Source organism: Pinus tabuliformis, chromosome 5_2, assembly GCF_031772625.1.
Source record: "Pinus tabuliformis cultivar Carrire ecotype Pingquan chromosome 5_2, CPIR1, whole genome shotgun sequence".
Taxonomy (NCBI): domain Eukaryota; kingdom Viridiplantae; phylum Streptophyta; class Pinopsida; order Pinales; family Pinaceae; genus Pinus; species Pinus tabuliformis.
Genome location: NC_142306.1, coordinates 267,637,547 through 267,642,732, shown reverse-complemented (window position 1 = coordinate 267,642,732; position 5,186 = coordinate 267,637,547).

Genomic DNA, 5,186 nt, shown 5'->3' with positions numbered 1-5,186 from the left:
GAATGCCCAGACTTGTGATATGATGTGAACTGAATGTAGAGCTATGCTTACTGAAGGGTCAAGGGTTTTTATTTCATGTTTGATCGCACCTCTTTCCTTGGTTTTGCCCCCTTTCACAAAATGACTGCAAAGTCAAATGAAAAAACACAGAAACCTTGCTACATATTCACCATGCCTATCAAAGCATAAAAAAAACATAATCGTGCTTAGTGAATGCTTTACCACGTGGTGAAAAATTGTTGGATGGAGGAGGAAGAAATTGAGCCTCTTCTATTGGTTGAAGCTTCTAAGCCAAATCCATCATAGGAACACCTTTAGTGTAAATATATCAATATTTATTTACAACTTTTATATAATTAACATGTTTTCAATACTAATTTATATAATGTTCAAACATTTCAATACCATTCAAGGTTTAATTCAATAAAATTGGAAAATGAGTCCTCACAACGTTGAAATAGAAAAAAGTGTCATTCCTTTTATAAATTGAATAGTTTTATAGAGAAATGATGGAAGCCGTAAAATGGAATCGAATTTTGGAATCATTAATTTACACAGGGAAACAAGGTGTGGCTAGGTTACAATCCTTAGGCTAATAAGACTTTAAAGTGTCAACCATCTTATTAGGTGGAAAGAAGTGATGGTTTAAAATAGGTAATTCCTCTTGATAAGGTGAACAACACTACAAACTATATATATATATATATATATATATATATATATATATATATATATATATATATATATATATATATATATATATATAGATATATATATATATATATATATATATATATCTATATATATATATATATATATATATATATAGATAGATAGATATAGTGATCAACAAATTGGAAATTTGATAGTTTTATAGCATCATATCAGTTAATGGTTGATGAACATTTATATAGAAACTAAGTATTTTGAATTTATTTATAGTTTTTTAATAGTTTTATGTGATTATATCAATTAAATAGTTGATCAATATTTATAAAATATAAGTATTATAATAAATTTAATTATAACACTTTATTAATAGTAATAATAACAAAAAAACTATGTTAGCTTTTTTTGTAAATTTCTTCGATAGATTTCTATTAATATGAAAAGATTTTACAATGAAATTTGTTCAACATATATCCAAAAGGGTGTCTTTGGAGATTGTATGGACCACCAGGGATAACTACAGACACAACTTGACCAATAATATACAAAATTAGAAAGAGGAGAGTACCCTACTCTAATGCCTAAGAACTTGAAACTATAACATAGACAATTTCAATCATCCAGTTTCACTAAGGCTCTAGTACTGAGCCATGCAAAGTACCCAAAGTGAACTACATTAATGCATATATCAACCCAATGGAAAAAATGACAAAACATGATAATATTTCTTACAAAAAACTAGTTTTACCCCACAACGGACATTAAAATAGAGTGCATGGTGGACTTATTTGTCCAAAATCATAACTGGTGAAATGGAAGAAGAGATAGTGTAAGAAGAGTTATGAGCTAGAGCATTGATGACCACAGGAACCTATGGTTTCTCATTGGATTCAGTTTCAAAATAAAATACCACATAACACTCCACTCCAGTCAATATGACGACAATGGCATCCAAGTTATACCTAATATACCTCAATATTCTCTTGATCTCCTCCTAGCCTGCAAATACCTTATAGTTTCTACTTTCTTATCTCGAATTACCATGCTTAGTAGAGTTTTCAATTAATGATGTAAACTAATAGAATAAAACAAATTAAGCCTTCTCTTATGAAACTTCCGTGGATCTGGAACCCACTTTAGACTACTGCCTCCAATCTTTGAATCGGAAAAGTAAACACGATCACCAAACGCCTTGGCCTCCAATTAAAGAATTCCCTTTCGGGTCTCTAGAGGAGATGCATCGAAAAATTGGTCACTGATTCCCATCCAAGCAAACACCGACATTACAAAGAGGATGACCTAGGTGTGCCACCTCTGTGACTAGAAAGCTTTTCCCGAGGAGCCATATATGCAAATGTCCTGTAAACAGAGAAAGGAGAGACATTAGAAAAATGAACGACATAGACGAACAAGACAAGGGGAGGGTAGGAGCCTAGAATAATACAAAACCTAAACCAAGAAGTGAAACAAGAGAGAAAAGTATGTGGATGAAAGAAAACAATTAGAAGCCCATGACTCTTCAATACTGAAACCTGCCCAAGTTTCCCATAAACCAAATATTTTTTAGCACCAAGAAATGAAAGAGTTAGAAATACTTGAAAGACTGGGATTCTAATTAAGCTTTATTCCCTTTCAAAAGTAAATGGATAAAGTACCTAGGTACCACACTCTACAAGCTAACACAAGGCAACTAAACGAAGTACCGACAAGGTCAAAGTTCTAACGTGTCGCTGAGGGTCATACTACCACCAATTCGAATGACATACTAGACTTTGAATTGTGTATAAAGAGCACAAAAATAATTGCCACCTATGGAGAAAGAACCAACAAAATGGAGAAGAGGTGACTATCTTATAATTAGAGACAATACGACCAAGTAAAGATCAAATCTATGGGAGGCTAAAAATAAACCATATAATGACATCATGAGGAGAATACAATGAAAGCAAACCTTCACATAGCCTAGTATAAACCTCTCTTATCTACCATAAAGAAATTAATGATTGTTGATATATACTAGCAACAACCAAAACACAATATTTTTTGTCACCCTGGGTCGAGACCCATGCAGACATAACATATTGAGGATGTGAGAGGTCAAGCTTGTTGATTAAGTTGAGAAGCAACAACGCTCATCATGGTGAGCCAAGTGTATAGTGCAAACTACTACTCTTTCTTCCCAAACACTTAAGCATGATAAGCTCATAAATGGAGTTACCCAACTGTCAAGGATTTCTCCATCTGTAACCAATCCACCATGAGAGTAGAAAACCATCTAAAATAATAAAAAAATAAATTTCATTCTGAATAAAACCTTCGTACACAAAACTACATCCTCCCACCTTCTTAGATTTTAGTCAATCAGACCTAGGAAGGTCTGGCATGGTTTGGACCCCATGAGATCACCATGTGAGGGGCATGCAACGAGAGGTGTAGGGAAAGTCTCTAACATTCAGGGCCACCTTCTTATAAACCATACATGATGTTCGCATGTCAATTATAATTTCAACCAAAAAATTGCGCCAAAAAACCTCATTCCCATTAAACCACCTGGTGGAAGTCGATCTTTTGGTTATACCTCCTATTGAGAACTAATTTGTGTGAAAGTACCCCCATTGGGGAAAAAATATGTTACTAAATGAATAGATTAATCTCTTCAATATACTTGTTTTTGTAGCTATAATTTGAAATGTCACATTTCCAATTTATTAGTTAATGTGTATATAGAATATATGGCTAAGTAAACATTATTAACATTGCATAAAGAGTAATAAAGATGTAACAAAATAGTCAATCATTGTTATTTACATAAATTATTTAAGTTATCTTTTCATGAGGTTTTGTATTATAAAGTGTGGAAGAATTCCATTGAAAGGAGGTAATGTCACTAAAATGTATGAAGATGGCATGCCAAGATTTAAATCTACCGCTTTATAGTATTCCAATTTGTAAAGAGTTCAATTTTCCTATGAAAGAAAATGCATTTATAGAATAAATGACCCAACACTTTATGAAGCACATAGTTGACTTTTATAGATCATTAGTAGATATAGTGCTTTCATCATATGTTTAATGTAGATTTTTTTTTATACCATGAAATGTAGACCCTTATTTTTAATTTCAAGTGTGGAAACAATTAATGATCAAATATACATGAAAATATTTAACAAATTATTATTACTCGATCAACAAAGAGTTGTGGTAATGTATGTTTTAGAATTTCTATGATAAAACATATATGTCACTTTTAAATAGTAATTTATGATTATGATTTAGTCTTATTTTATACACTTTCTTTTTACCTCATTTTTTTAAAATCCATATTCTTAGCTGTAAAAATTAGTGATAATGATTGATTTAGGATCATATTTGGCCTAAATCTATCTACATTGACATATTTTAGTTAATATAGAGGATGAAATAAGAGTTTTGTTATAGTTTCATGACTTTGTCTTGCTAATATAGTGTTGCAACTTTGTCATTAATTTTATATTGCTACAACTCCACCATTGTTGTTACAATGTTGCCACTTTGCCATTGCTGCTACATTGTTGCAAGTCCACCATTGTCGTGACTATGTCATTATTTTTATAGTGTTTTGAATCTATCATTGTTGTTACAATGCTATGAATTTTCCATTTCCATTGCAATGTTTATATGACTCTTCCTTGTTGTTATAATGTTATGACTCCATCATTTTTGTTACATGTTGTGACATTGTCATCACTATTATAATTTTTCAGCTTTTACATTGCTAGTATAGTGTAGTAACATGGCTAAAACACTATGGATCATATCTTTATATGATTCCATGTGTCTTACATAACTTTGTGGAAAATCGGTGGGCCACCTATCTGAGGAAATAATAATGGGATTTGGAAACAAATTATGAAGTTTAACCACTACAATTTTCCAACTTCCAAACTAACATTTAAGAGTGAGGATGGATAGAGGATCAATAGAAAAAAAAAATGGAGGAGGAGAATCAAAGGATAGAGGAGATTGTGAAGCTAGAAAGGAATAGAGGAACAAAGAGAAGACAAAAAAACTGATTTATTTGGTGGTGACCAAACAATATGTATGTATATTCATAGTGCATAGTAGGAATGTACATAGATTGTAAGAATAAATTGACGTGAATATGAATAAAAAATGGAGAAAATGTTATTATATCTTGTCTTGTTTCATATAACTCTCAATTCCTCATTGTTTTTGTTAGTCTTTAAATTCGGTTAGTGATAGCATAAAAGTAGTTTTTCATTCTATGGAGTTTGTATAGCTGGTTTTGTAAAGGATTTTAGGCTCATTGCATTAATGATTCACAATAATATTCTATTAATGATAGAAAAATTGATTTATATGATGAATGCTACAAAAATTTAATTCATATTCCATTGAGAATAAATATCCCAAGTTAAATGAAATACTCATTTTTTTGGATCATAATGAGATTGGAAAGGAATTTCCACAAGGTTATACATTTCATTTCACTTAATAGTCTCATACTACTAAAGAAG